The 15,563-nt window shown below is 50.2% G+C and overlaps 1 long non-coding RNA gene across 1 annotated transcript in view; it reads right to left on the bottom strand.

Annotated features, from left to right (window-relative positions):
• LOC112550638 overlaps nucleotides 1-15,563 on the bottom strand; it is a 59,203-nt gene that overhangs the window by 5,100 nt on the left and 38,540 nt on the right. The window lies entirely within an intron of this gene.

Here is a 15,563-nt window from a genome sequence, read left to right as displayed (position 1 = left end):
GCGCTCACTGGGTGCTGTGGCAGCCTTGGGGCTTCAGGGAGCTTGTGGCAGAGCCCCCCCCATGCAGCATGGGGAAGTAGGGAGCAGTGAGGATTGCCTCCGCCCCCCCTCCGCAGGAGCTGGTGAGCGGGGCTTTTTTTTTAAAGGGCCAGGAGCTGGGGCAGGCAGGGCAGCCATGGTGGGGGCTGGGAGAGCGGGGGAGGGTCAGGGGCTCTGTGGCAGAGTCCCGGGGGGGGGGCGGGGGCCCCCCCCCCCCCCCCACAGCCTGGCAGCAGCCGGTGAATGCAGGCTTTTTTTTTTTTAAAACAGCTGGCAGCTAGGAGAGCAGGCAGAGCAGCCATTGAGAGCAGACAGGGGATGGGACTGATTTGGAGATTCAGCCAATTCAGCTGCAGCCATATCTCTGAATCAGATTTTCCCAAATCACTTTGGAACAGTGATTCGAATCACCTAATTGAATCACTGTCCCCCAAATTGGCCGAAACTGAAATGAATGCTAGCCACTTTGTACAGGCCTACTATAAACTAGTTAGCTAATAGCAACCCAGTATCACCACTACCCTCCTTTAACCTCCCTGCTGCCAGGCAAAAGAAAAAATAGAATTAAACAGGTATGTCTTTGTTGTAAAACCTTTATCATTTAAAAGGTTTAACTCATCGGCTCAGATTCTGCCTACACTTATTAAGTCACAATGGAGGACTGTTTCTAACGGAATCCCCAGATGCCTATCCTAGCATCCACCATAGCTGGATCATAGCAGACATGGCTCAAATAAAGGAGGCAGCCAGCGTGTCCCTTACACTTAGCATGCCAAAACATCCTGGAAGGTTGTTGGTCCCTGAAATAAGAGCAATTTTCAGGCTGTGATATACAGTAAATGCCAAACCAACATTCTGATAGTTCCCAAGGTGAAAGTCAACTTTCCCTTTACCCATGCTGATCTCTTCTCATTCACAGGTCAGGATCTGGGACACTGTGCTTAAGATCTAGTGAAAAGGTAACATCTATAATAACATTATTCTCTCAGAATCAGAATTTGATGTTCCTTATATGTTCACCATTTACAGCAGTTTCTTTTAGAGTCTTTGGACACACATCTGAGAGCAAACTTTGGTGGACAACAAATCTGGAGATCCAGAATTTTGCCTAGGTAGCAATTTAGATTGTAGCAGCTCCTAATATGTTCTTTATCAATTTGTTATACAAGTACAACTTGTACCTATAATGGGGATTAAATGCTGAACCCATTGAAATTAACGGAATGACTTCAACAGGGCCAGAATTTCATCGTAGGAGTTGCAACCTCTTATTTCAGTAAGGATGAAGTAGCTGGAACTTTTATGTTGATTGAAGAGGTTCCAACAATTCTCAGACTAAGATTTCCTGCCAAAAGCCAAACAAAGCAAACTTGAAAAACATAATTAATTGTGTAGACATTTTGCTACAATTCCTGAACATTTTTTTCCTCAAATTAGAGTTTACCACAAAATTTAAGGAAACCCTCATGGCCTACAACCGAAAGTTAACAAAAGCCTTTAGAAAAATGGAAGTATAATATAAGAATTCTAATCTAGCATAGCCTGTATTTCTTCAGTTGTTATGCAATTAGCTAATAATTAAAAAAAGTCACCAAAGTATTCCATAAAATAATGTATTCCATAAACTAATCTCACTTTGTTCAGTTTAAACCAGGGATGTCCAACCTTTTTGAATGTGGGGCTGGATCATGAACTTTTTATCACCCAGTGAGCCGGGGAGCCATATTCAAAGACCTCACAGGAAGCAGTGTCATATCACCCCCATGAAACGAAAGTACAGTGTTTACTTTCGTTTCCCGTTGCAGCACCTTGGGCCTCAGAAAACAGCTTGGAAGGCCGCATGGCGGCCCACGAGCCATATGTTGGACAAGCCTGGTTTAAACAGTACAAGTTTTTGATTCATGAGATCTGGTCCTGTGTGCACACACTCTATATGTGAGTATGGTAGTTCACAGCTATCTTTAATAATTGAGGTTGGACTTGTTCTGCCTGGTTCTCCACCTGTTCTCCTTCCGTACTTGACTGCTGTGCCTTTGATGGTAAGAACAAAATGGCAGAAAGAGAAAGTACATTGGGAGGTGTGATCTTCTGCCTCACTTCAAACCATATAGTAACTTCCAGCCACATCACAGGGCTCCCCTGCCCCTACACCCTACGCGTACCACACGACAGATGGTTACTGATGAAATACTTGTCAGTCTTTCTCCCAGGAGTGTCTATACACATTCAAGAGGACATCTAGTTACTCTTAACTAGTCACACAGATGTCAATCCCAGATCTTGCTTAAGTCAAATACCACAATTTCCCAGACTCATGCACTGTGCTTGGTAAACCATTACTTATTCCTCAAGCCATTCTGATCCCAATACACAGGGTCTCTATCAATACCACATCTCCTTTCCATTGTCATTATTCAGTTAAGCATTTTTGTTTTAATACACTTTTTACAATGTTTATTCCTACACATGGCTGCAGGGAATTTTACCATCCGCCTAAGTCAACAGAAGCTGCCCTCACAGGATTGCCCCTGCTAATGCTTGCATTACTCTCTCTTTTCTTAGGTAAATTAGTCATCAACTGCCACAGTCACCGGAATGCCACTTTCACTCCACATTCAGAGATCCCACACTGAATCTTCATTTGAGGTAAGTTTCTCTTTCCTCCTTCCTCTAATTAGATTCATCTAACTCCCTGCCTGGGAGCCAAGTGAATCTGCTGCGCTTCTGTGCAGTATGCACGAGCCTGAGGTCCTGTGTGTATCCCCTCACTGGGGCCATGACCCTCCAGACCCATGTGGGTTTTAACTCCTGGTTCATTGACCAGTGCCAATAAGGACAGGCTTCATTCCCACATGGGCTCCTACCACAGACCTCCAAAGTTAATTAAAGACACCAGGGTTTGGCCATTTTGTGTTCGGTTTCTTTAATGTCTTCACCCAATACAGGTATTTTACCTATTCCTTAGCAACAGTAGATGCAAGCTCCCGTCATTGCAACAGGGCTTAACAGGCGGCCTGTTACAGTGAGCAATCCCACTGCAGTTAATGAAAGCGCTCTCTGCATTAAGCATGTGAATAAATGTTTGAAGTATTGTTAACATGGTCTAATTTTATTTTACTGAGATCCAGAATGCTTGCAAGTTTTAAAAAAATGGAATATTTTAACTATTCTATCTTCATACTTTATGAATAAAGATAGTGAATATTAATTACATTGGAGCACACATAGCAATGAGGATTCTGTGGTTTCTCCCCTATTTCTGGAGCCCTTCTGTTTGCAAATCTCCCCCTTTTTAAAGGAATGCAGAGGCTTCAGGACTAGTTATATAAAACAAAGCTGAGGGATTACAAAACTACAAAACCCATGTTTAGTAGGAATATGGAAACTTCCTGTCTTAGGCTTTGCTGGGGCACAACAGAGGAAGGAGGAATGAAAAGATTTCTTCCCCAACTCCCTAACTGAATAGGAAAGTCAAGTTCCTATTAAAACAGAGGTGTGTGCAATTTACCGACATAGCCTACATTCCCATACAGGCATGTACAGCCCTTCAGTCAATTTATCATCCTAAACACTTGCAGAAAGTACTGCTTTTACTTAAAGGAATGAGTATCCTGCCTCAGAAAGCAAACATGCTTCATTTGTGCCTGCATCAACAAAATGGCTCAAACAACAAGTGCAAGTCTGCCAACACTTTGTTTCCTTTTTCTTTTTTACAACAAATGGAAGACAGCATTTAGCACATCCTCCTGGTGGGGGGAAACAGGGTTTGCATGTGTGCACACATGCACTGCCCTCTGCTATATAAAATTAGAACAGCTTAACTCTGGGTGCATCTACATGAGACACTTTACTGCACAGTAGCATAGTTTACTACGCAGTAAGCATGTGCGTCTACATGTGTATATGCTTACTATGAAGTAAATGATGCCGCTCATGAGTAAATCTGCTACCTGCAAATGCACGTAGAAAATTTGCTAGCGAGTAGTTATTGAGCAGTAATGCACATGTAGATGCAAACTGGGAGAAAATTTGCTCCTGGTCAGCCCCACCACTAGGGGACCAGACTGAGGCTATCCCCAGGGCTCTAGGACTAGAAGCCTCTCCTGCCCCAGGGCTGGCTTTGTTCTATGCCTGCCCCAACCTCAGGCTCTTAAAAGCCTGCAGGCACTCAGAGCCCTGTGGCATAAGCAGGAAGCCTAAGGCTGCTCCAGGCCCCTGTTTCCCCTGGGGCAGGCTGCAAGCCAGCTGCACCAGCCTACCTGCACCCCAGTGCCACTGCCTGGCACCATAGTGCCACACTGCTGCCAGGCCTGTGCCATCCAGGCCTTCAGGCTGCTGCCAGGCCTGTCAGCACCCAAGTCCAGCTTCAGGCAGCTCCTGGCCACCAGAGACAGCTCCAGATGCCTGCAGCCCACACCCAGCAGCCTGCCTGGAGCCTGCAAGTGCTGTGGAGCATTGCCTCACCACATGGTTGCCAGTCCTGTGCTGTGCCTCTGTGCTGGATGCTGCAGGCAGCTGCCCAGGCTCAGCAGCATAGGGACTCAGAGCATGTGGAGCTCAGCAGCATGTGGAGGCTCAGAGAGCTGACACGGGAGCCCCGATGGCCTTGTCATCACCCATCACCACCAAGGGCACCAACTGGTTGCAGGAAGAGACTGGTGACCTCATGGTACTGTGGGGTGAGGTGGAGATGTAGCACCAGGTCACATGGAGCAGTGCTCCAATGCCCATATCTATGAGGAGCTGTCAGGTCAGATGCCACAAAAAGGTCAAGGCCATAAAAAGGTCAAGGCCTTGCAGGCACAATGGGTTTCCATCTCTGACCACAATTGTTGATCAGGAAATGCCCGCAAGACCATGCCCTTTATGCAGCAGCTGACAGACATCCTCATGCCCTGAGACCCAGGCCACAGCCGTGCTGTGTACAGCAGCAAAGGTGGCCTGCCTGAACCCCAAGGAAACCTGGGCCAGCACAAGCCCCAAAGCTCCACAGCCTCATCCCAGACATGAGGCATGGCCAGCCACATCACCATTGGCTGCCAGCAGTGCCAGGTCCTCCCTGGAGGGGGCCTTGCCTGGGTGCCCACCTGCCACACCCCACCATCCAAGGACACCACCCAGAGCCATATGCCATTGCTGACAGCCATGACCATGCAGAGCTGCCAGCCACACCAGACCTGGCCATGTGGTAAGCCCTGCACTGCGGAGAGGGCCCTCCCCTCCCCTGCCCCTGGCCTCAGCCCTGACCCCTGCCCCTACCCCACTTCCTGCCTGGCCTGGTGTGACAGGGGGCCGTCACAAGGCCAGTCTTACAGTCCACCCACCCGCCTGTCTAAGGCAATCTCCCAGTCTTTCCTGTCATGACTTGTAATAAACTAGATGCTGAAATGTGGGAAGCTGCCCATTACATACCCCAATGCCTAGGGCATTACGCGCGGCTCTGACTTCCCCTGTACCACGTCCCATGCCTCACAGATGGCATCCAAGGGCTAATACCTGGCCTTCTTAGGCAGCTAAGCTCTCCTGTACCCTTCTCCATCTAGTGTATGGCTCCCCCGGGAGCTTTGGCCACATTGGCCCTGGCTTCACCCTCCAAGCCAGTTGGAAACCCATGCCCCTGGCTCTGGGTGTTCCTTGTGGTGGGCCCCTGGCCCTTTTGACCATTGTGGTCCTGGCCCCAGCATTGACCAGTCAAAGGTCCATCCGGTCAGGTTGATTAGTGGCTTGCCTTCTCTCCCTCACATTCCTCTGCCCCCTTGCTGTGGTTCTTCGACATTTGAGCCTCAGACCTCTCAATACTCACTCAGCTCAGGGGTCCCTGCTCCTACCAACTCAGGGCTCTCTCAACCCACAAGGCTGTGGGGGGCTGGAGTTATAAGGCACCTCTTACTGACCTTTCACTGGGGAGGCAACTGACCTGGCACTTCTGGGGAACTACCTCACCATGGGCAGTCCCACCGGGCCATCCTTCCCCAGCAGGGTGTAGTTTTCAGTTATACCCAGGACCAGGAACCTCCTACGATCCCCAATAGTTCCTGGCTTGTACTTCCAAGATGTTGTAAGCAGCCACTCCAGCCAGGTGATGTTCTCCCCATGACCACAGTCAGCAAACTGCTGGTTCCCTTGCTCAGGCTTGCTCTTATTGCCAGCATCTGAGCCCTCTGATGGCCATGTGACCCCTGATTGGAGACTGCAGCCACCTGCAGGCTGCACTGCTGCTTGATATAAGCCCTGAAAGTGGCAGGCACCAAAGGTGCTCTGCCACACCCAGTCACACTCCTCTGCCTCTGGGTTCCCCCCACAGAATGCAGGGAGACAGGACAGAGTGCAACATCTTATTGAGCATCCTGTGGCCTGGCAGCTAGGTGGGCATAGGCCTCTCACACACTGAAGAACATGTTGATGCTGGTGGTGATGTCCTCCTCTGCTTTGGGGGGCAGGGATGTGTAGTGCAGCAACAGGTAGCCCTCCAGGTGGCAGTGGAGGTTTCAGGACAGCCCAGGCTTGTCCCCTGTGTGATCATAGCACAGGGTCCCATGCCGGGTGTGCTGGTGTGCCCGGGGCACCATGGCCATCAGCAGCAACAGGGTGTAGTGGGTCAGACCCCTCAGACTATGCAAACAGTTCCTCATGCACTGGCAGGGACACACTTGGGGCTCAGTGGAAGTGTGGGGGGGCTGGCCCCTGGGCACCTCCCCAGAGAGGCCCTCTGCAGGGAGTGCAAGGGCACTGGCGGCTCCTTGTCCTAGTCATCCAGGACCCCTATGCCCTCCAAGCCTGGGTGTCATTGGCTGGGCAGCATCATAGCAGACTGGCAGGCCTGCAAGAGGAGAAGGGGGTCTGTAGACATGGCAGCACATGCTGCCAGGATCCTGGCCTGTCCCAGCCTGGGAATGGGGTGAGGGAGGCAGGCTGACTACAGCCAGCACCCAGCAGCCCACCAGCCCCAAAGGAGTGAGCAGCCAGTGGCCATCTGACACCAGGCCTGCACAGTTGACTTACCATGGTTCCTGAGCACCCTTGCATGCCCACCCTCCAATCTGAGGCCAGGCACCTCATGGCCCCTGGTACAGATCATCTTATCTAAAAATTGTTGCAAACTTTCACAAACAGCTTCTTTCTCATGGCTCTGCAGGCTCTGCAACTGCACACAGGGGAGAGGCCACCATTGGTAGCCTGGATGAGACTTGAGGGTTCCTGCCACCCATAGCCAGGGCTCTGTGGATGTGTTAGCTCCACCAGAGGAGGACCCAGGACAAGACCCTACTTCTGGACCAGCTGGTGATGGCATCAGAGGACCATCTTGCTGACACATGGGCCTGGTGGGTGGAGGATTTGGTCCACCAGGACAGGTGGCAGGTGGACAACATCACCCACGAGAATGCATGGGACCAGTGTGAGGAGGTGTGAACCGGGCCCTGGAACATGAACGGGTGGAGGTGCTGCAGAAGCAGAATGCCATCCTGGCCTGGGCAGTACAGGCCACAGACAATGGTCACCAAGTTCTGGACACTGTTCTGTCCAGGCAGGATACAGCAGGGAGTACAGGAGGAGGTAGTCAGCCATTGCCTCTCAAACCCTGTGCCCTGGCCCCTGCTGGCAGGTATGCAGCTTTCCCAGGCCCTCAGAGAGAGGGCGAGGAGGGCCACCACTTGCTGCCACCACAGCTGGTACTCCCGCTGCCAGGCATCCTCTGCCTACCATGCTTCCTCCTCCCAGGCTTCATGAAACAGCTCCCCTGGGCCTCTCAGATATTATGCAGCATGCAGGCTGTGATGATGGCCTGGGGGAGGTTGTTCTTGGTGAACTCAAGGCAGGCAGTGAGGGTGTACCAGCACCCCTTGAGGCAGCTGAAGGTGCACTCCACCAGGGCATGGGTCTGTCCCAAGCAGCAGTTAAAGTGGCCCTGACAGGGGTCCAGGTGGCTAGTGTAGGGTTGCATGAGCCCAGGCAGGAGTGGGTAGGTGGGGTCCCCGATGAGTAAGGGCAGGACTGCCATGGCACCCAGCTGCAGGTTTGGCACCCCCAGTATGAACCGCCCACTCTCCACCAGGCCTGGCAGGCTGAAGTTCCTTAAGATGTGGGCCTCATGGGTGCTGCCCATCCAACCGGTATTCACATGCATGTAGGCACCTCAGTGGTCCATGGTGGCCTGGAACACCATAGAATGTGCAGCAGGCTTGCCTTCTGGAGCTTGGGTTGAATCCCAGGCTTGAAATCTTGCTGTTTTGATTGGTGGAGCTCATCCGCCAATCAGGAGGCAGCAAGAGGAATTAAGTCATGCCCCTTTCCTGAGGGGAGGAGAGGAGTTCCCTCCCCCCCTCCCCCCAACCTGATTAAAGACTGCAACACTCACGTCTGGAAGACTTCAGGGGCGGAGCCCTGGAGCACATAAAAAGAACTGTGTGCCTAGCATGGGGGGAACACATCCGGGACAGAGAAGAGTGGGGCTTAGAAGAGCTGAAGAGAGCTGCTCAGCAGGGCAAAGCACAAGCCCAGAAGCACCCTTGAAGACTTCCATCAGAGGGGAACAGCGGACAGCTCCAGCAGCTAGGCTCTTGGTGTCCAGCCCAGCACACGGTGTCCAAACACTGGGAGTTGCATGAGGCAGCTCGGGTCTGCAACCTCTGGCGTGTGGCCAGAAACATGGTGCACAGAACGGTGCATGGAGTAGGACCTTTGGAGAACTTGGGCAGCTCAGGTTCTCGACCCCCAGAACAAGGCTGGGAGCTCAGTGCAGGAGGTGCTGTGCAGAGGGTCCAGCAGCGGACCAAGCCTGGTGCTGCACAAGCCAGCCCAGACCTCCAACCCATAGCAAAAGGTTAAGTCCAGAGAGCCAGACGGTGATTGGGCTACTGAGCCAGCTGACAGGGCCAAGCCAGAGGCCCCAGAAGCCCTGGATAGTGGAGCCCTGTTCCAGGGGACAGCGACCTCCCTCCCCAAAGCCCACTGAAGGTGAGAGCAGCTTGGCGCAGAGGACGAGGGCCACCCTCCAGGCCTGGGAGCCGTGAGTTGCAGGGAAAGGAGGATTCCCACAGGGGAGGGGGAGTCCCCTCCTGGTTAGTTAAGGCCTCCTGAAACTGGAGGTCTATCTGACTGGGAAGGCCCCCCCTAAAGTTACCAGCTTCTTTGTAGGGCTTGGGAAAAGCCCAAGGGCATTGGGGTTTCCCCTCGGGATTAAGTTTATCTTTAGGGTCCTTGCGCCATAAGTGGTGTGATGTCGTGCCTTATATTTTGTGAACTCTCATGTTGTAAATTAGTAGATGAGTAGAGTCCTAGGGCTCTGCTGGGACCCCTAATTGCTATTATTTCACCTGTTGTTTATTTGTGTTTATTTGTGGTTTATTTATTGTTCACCCGTACTTGTCTATTGTTTATCTGTTGGCTATCTATATTTATTTTGGGGGTTTTCTGTTTCAGATCAGATACTTACCTATGACTTACCTGTATATGGAGCACTGGTATAAGGTTTTATGGCATTTACCCAGAGGGTATTGTTTCTGTTATTTGTTTAGATATCTTAGAAATATGTGTGTGTGTGTGCGTGCGTGCGTGCGTGCGTGCGTGTGTATGTATGTATGTATATATATATATATAGTACATATGTTTATATCCATGTTTCTTTTCCTTGTGATAGGTTAATGTAAATAAATTTGTATACAGTTAAATCCCCTGACTGTCCTGGCCTGGTTCTATAGGGACAGAGGGAAACTGAGCGGTCTGCAGTTCCCCCATAGCACACCTACCAGCTAACAATCCCCTTCAGTTGGAGAAGGGGAGAATATACCCAAGTTACCTGGGCTACAAGTGAAAGCCCCTCCGGCTGTAAAGGGGTGATCTTTGTGGGGCAGGCAGGTGACAGGGATGTGGGTCCCATCCAAGGCCCCAATGCACTGGGAGAATCCCAGGGCACCAAGCCCTGCCACCACTGCCAGGGGGACATACACAGAGAGCACAGTATTCCCCAGCACATCCAGGATGGCACTGCACACCTCCAAGATGGCTTCCCCAGTGGTGGCCTTGCCCACACCAAACAGGTGGCTGAAGTATGGCAGGCTGGTGGGCATGGCCAGCTACAGCAGGGCAAGGGCCAGCCGGGTGTCTGCAGGGATGGGTGGCCATGTGCCAGTGTCTTGCTGGTCCAACTGTGACTAAAGCTGCTCCAGGAAATCCCAGAAGGTGGCCCAGGTCATCCTGAAAGCCTCCAGTCACTGCTTGTCATCCCAGGTGTGCTGAACAACATGCCACCACCAGTATTGGCTGGTCTGGTGGGCCCAGAGGCAGTGAGGTTGGAAGCCCAGGAGGGCGATGGCGGCCCTGGCATTAGCATCCTGGATTCTGTTGTCAGTGCTCCTGCTGGGGTCCAGTCAGGTAAATGGGGTCGAGGTGGCAGATGCATGGTGGCAACCCTGGGATGATGCACAAAGGGTGGGCAGGAGGTCGCTGTGTGTGGAGGAGTTGGGAGAGGCAAGGCAGCCATGGGCCAGTTGGCAGTTAGCGCAGCAGGTCCAGTGTGGTGGCCAGCAGGAGCTCAAGGTGTTGGTTGTCACTGCCAGGGTCAGAGGCAGGAGAAGCCATGGTGCGGGGAGGCAGAGGCGGCAAGTAGAGCACTGCTGCATGCTGTCCCCATGCTGTGCATGCTGCTCCTGGCCAGGGAAGTGGCTGGCCAGAGAGCAGCAAACAGGGCTGGCTTTTGAAGAGGGCTGCCAGCTGCTCCCCTCAGTGGCAGTAGGGGCCCATTGCAGGGCCCTGGGAAGTGGAGGCATATTGGCAGCAAGTCTGCTCCCACTTCTGTATACATGTAGATGTCTGCCCAGCACCAGTTACTCATGAGTAATTTCCTTGTGAGTAAATTGGTGCTGAAACGAATGCATGTGTAGACACACCCTGTAGGAATAGATTTAGTCTAAACGATCACTTCATTTCCATTCACCCCACCCCTTATCTAAATTTAGTGCAACATGCAAAGGCACAGTACCCAGCCTGCTTGGCTCTCCATTGGCCCAGAAACTTGGCAGCAGAGAAGCAGTTAGGGTCTGTCTTCTTATGTCACTTGGTCTAATGCCTGAGAGTGCAGGGAATGCATCTGTGTGTGTGTAAGTTGCATATCCTGTTATGAGCCTCTGAACATGAGTAAGTATAGTATTGAGTTTTTAGTGTGACAACTTCTGGATCAGACAGGAGCACCATAATCTGCTGGGACATATACCACTGCAGGAGCACTTTGAAGTTGACATGCCATGTCGTGCTGGCTAAATGTCTTAAGGCAGCTACCTGTAAAAAACCTTACTGCTGACCTTCTGAATGTGATCTTTATAGGCAACATTCCCTCTAAGCTGTGTGGCATGCATGGCTGCGTAGGCGCGCTTATGCTGTGCTGCCAGACATGCCTGCGTGGCCGTGTACACCATGCAGTTTAGAAGGAACACTGTTTATAGGTGAGGGAATGGTTTAATGTGATTCTTTGGTAGCTTAGGGCAGGGGTTTTCAACCTTTTTGGAGCAGTGTACCCCCAGCGGCTAGACGCAGAGCAGTGTACCCCTGGTGATTGGACGCGGAGCAGGGGGGGAAGGGGAGGGCATGCAGCCGAATGTGGAGTGGCAGCAGCCACCACATGCGAGCTTTCCCTGCCCCCTGCATCCGGCCAGGTGGGTAGCGCCTGTATGGCAGCACAGGATAGTGCATGGCAATGCTCCATCCCCATCCCCCTGCGTGTATCCCCTAGGGCCTTCTCATGTACCCCCGAGTGTACGCATACCCCCAGTTGACACCCCCTGGCTTAGGTTATGCTCACAGGGAAGGATATAGCTGCCTACTCTAATATTCAGCATGCTCTTGGCTCAATGATTGCCCACATGGAAGAGTGATGATACTGATTTATTGATGCTCCCCGCTGACCTCATGCCTCAAACACCCCCCTCTAATCCCTGTGCCACCAGCCTGGAACCAAACAGTACCCCTACTCTTGTAGGGGCTTATCAGTCTGTGCTACACTGAGTGACCATAAATCTAGTTAACTGTCAACTGGCTGCCCCATCCCTCAAGGTTGTGTGGTTTTCTCGAGAGACGTCAGTATGTTGATGCAGAACCACTTTAAACAAAATGACACCCAAACAGACTCCAAAAGACACTGAAAGCTTTTTTCAAGCCCCACAGCTGCAGTTTAACCAATAGTCACAATTGTATGTTTTTGCTGGCGCACGTCTAAGTGCCATTTGGCAGAACACCTATTTATGAACACTGCTGCAGGTAAGGTGCAGTGAGAAATGGGAACCCTCCATAGCAACCCCCCCACATCCCTCAAAAAAATCCTTCCCTCCCTCTCCTCTCAGAGAACCAGAGAAGGCTCATGCCTCCAGGTACAGATGCTTTGGTTCCCAGCCTTTCCAGCTCCCACAGTATCTGGATTTTCCCAGCTGGGAGGTAGCATGTAGGCATTTCATAGGATGCTAATGCCAGGGCTGCCCATAATTAGTGCTAGGTTTTAAGCAGCAAGGGTGGCCTCTCTCAGCCCTAGGTGGGGGAAAAGGTCCAGACAGAGGACTCACCATAGGTCTCTCAGTATCTCCCTTGTCTGCAGACTCTGCATTTGGGTGCAGGAGGACCAGTCATGCAGCCCAAGATGATGAATCCAGGATGGTCACATGTGCACAGATGGTGCTGGCAAAATGAGTACCAAATGGACCCCTTGATGTGGGTTGGAACGGAGAGTTGGAAGGGGCAGGTTGGCACCTGCTTGCAACCCTGCTGCTGCAGTACTTGAACAATCTGCCCAGACCCCAGATTGCACTGTGAAGGTCCAAGAATGGGGTCTCTAGATGGCCACTCACTGTCTGAGGGAGGCCACCCCTGCTGCTACAGAGCTGAGAGTCACAGTGCCAGGATAAGGAGTTTATGCACAGGGTCAAAGATCAACTGGGATTCAGCCACAACACCCCAGAGTGGCATCGGCACCACCTCACATGGGGATACCATTGCACTCCCAGGCAGGAGTGGTGGGGCAGGTGGATAGTGCCTGACCAACCTGGGTTGTGGGCAGCAGTGCCTAAGATGCAGGGCCAGAGGAGCCCAGGGCTGGCGACCCATGGACAAGGTGGAGGCTCTCACCTCTGGCCCTTCTCATCCAGAGAGGGCTCCCGGCCCACAGGGGTGAGAAGTTAGTCAGCCAGGACTTTGCAGATCCAGACAGCCTGCCACTGCATGGGGCCAGGGCCACCAACATTAGCAGGGGGGAATACAGTCATCCAGGACATATGCACACAGAACCCAGGTATCTGGGGGACACACATACAAAATGCACCATTTGGGACACACACACACACAACCCAGGCATCCAGAACATACACATGGAACACAGATGTTCAAGACACACACACAGAATGCTGGTATTTGGAGGACACACGTACACACAGGCAGAACCCAGAAATCTAAGACAGACAGATAGACACACACTCTGCCTCACACACACTCACTCTGCCTCACATACTGCCTACCACACATGCACAGAACCCAGGTGTCTATGTCACACACAGACACACACACACAAAACCCAGGTGTCTTGGACTTGCACACAGACACACACAGAGAACCCAGGCATCTGATACACATGCGCACACTTGGTGAGTGTGAAGCATGCTGGGCAGGATGCACAGGATAGCTGGCTAGTGGCTTGTGGCCATGGGGGCGCATGTCATGACTAGCCACTGCTGCATCAGTTCCAGGTGGGTCCCCACCAGCCAATCAGGGGCAGCTCAGCCATTGGGCTCTGCTCAGGAGTCTTTGGCAGCCGAGGGAGCCTGGGGAGCATGCTGGGAGACATGAGAGAGCCCCTCCCCACCATCACCACCTGCTGGGCTTGGGCTCAGCAGCCAGGCTCCAAGCCACACCTTGTCTCCCTCCCACAAGGCTTAATGCGTATTCTGCTTTCTCTCAACCTAACCTTGGGTACTTAGAGTAAGGCTCAAAAATTAGAGCGCTTCTGCCTCGGCCTTCTTGAACACCTGTACTTTGCCATGAAGTTTTAAAGTGGCCAGGCTACATGAAGCATAAGGCTTCGTAGTTGTCACTATGTACTCACAGATCTGTTAGCTATATGATCAAATAAAGGGATACAATAATCTATAACTCTAATCTCTCTTTAAAGAAAGAAGTATTGCTTCCTTCATTAGTGAGGACTTCACATTTTGGCCTTGTTTCTTGAATCCACCTGTGATACTCCACTTAAGATGAATAACTAAGCAGAAAAAGAACATTTAAAAAGTGAAAGGTTATTCAAGAAAATAACCTGGGTCGAGATGATGTGCGATGTGCTCAGATAGACACTACAGAATCTCACTAAAGGAAGGTATGTAACAGGGCTTTGACATTCTCCTCTCCTATCATCAGATCATATAAAAATCAAAATCCTAGTATGATCCTTATTTTAGCAAAATACAGTAGAATTTAGCAAGAGCTACAGGAGCAATAGGAAGTAAACTGATGTTCCCAAATCAGTGAGGGAAGGGGGAATTTTAGCCATTCAATCTATCTGAAAAACTGTGATTATATGCATCTGAAAACAGTGATATAGAACATCAGAAACATAACCTTTAACATTTTCTTTCTACAGCAAAGTATGTTTGGCTACTATCTGTCACTGCTACATTTAGTACATAGGTCAGTTGTGAATTAAAAGCAAATATGCTTTAGAGATCTAAAGTAGCATTCATTAAGCCCACTATATGCAGTGGTTTAAAAATAGTCAAACACAGTAGTCTGCTATTCTACTTCATAAGGGGAAGGTAAACGCTAACCTGAAGCAAATAGTGATCTGAAGCAAGGTTTGTATTATGGAAGTTTAGATCTATAGATGAATGTATGGTACTTATAACTAGTATGTCATTTAAGAGAGAGAAACTATAATCTCACCAGAATAATTCTTCCAGTTTGGTTATTGATTAACTTTGTGGCCAACTTTTGCCTGCATGTATATAGGATGCTCAGCACAGTCAAATAAATTCTCTCTAATCTTAGCTCTTGTAGCTCTCTAAAGAAAGTTTAAAACATTTCCATGGAGATTTACATTTTAGGTTCTGTGAAATACCTTACAATAAACTAACCAGCAGATGGCAGGGCTGCAAAGCCTGATAAGATCATTCAAATTCATTTTACTTTAGTGAAGAGAGACAGAATACAATTTTAAAAATTATTGGGGTCTTTATCATTATCATTATTATTATTATTTTAACCACCCTAATTAGATCTATTGCTACACAGGTAGAGATATTTTAAAGAGTTATGGATACAATAATAAAATTATTGTACCAACAACCCAGCTCAGATAGATACCAAAAGCTCTGTTTTTCAAATGTGATTAAAGCAGGGCACATAAGCAGGGCACATCAAGTACAGATAATTCGTGCCATAATAGTATTAAGATTGTCTAACACATTAAACTGAGACACACAATTCAAATTACATTATGAATGTTTACAAATCAATTTTTATAATGAACAAACAGAGCTAAGTTGTTGGTTTTTTTTTGG

The sequence above is a fragment of the Alligator sinensis genome, unplaced genomic scaffold (genome assembly GCF_000455745.1).
Source record: "Alligator sinensis unplaced genomic scaffold, ASM45574v1 scaffold1055_1, whole genome shotgun sequence".
In the NCBI taxonomy this organism is placed as follows: Eukaryota; Metazoa; Chordata; order Crocodylia; family Alligatoridae; genus Alligator; species Alligator sinensis.
Note: the sequence above shows the minus strand (reverse complement) of the source record. Positions and strands in the feature narration are given on the sequence as shown.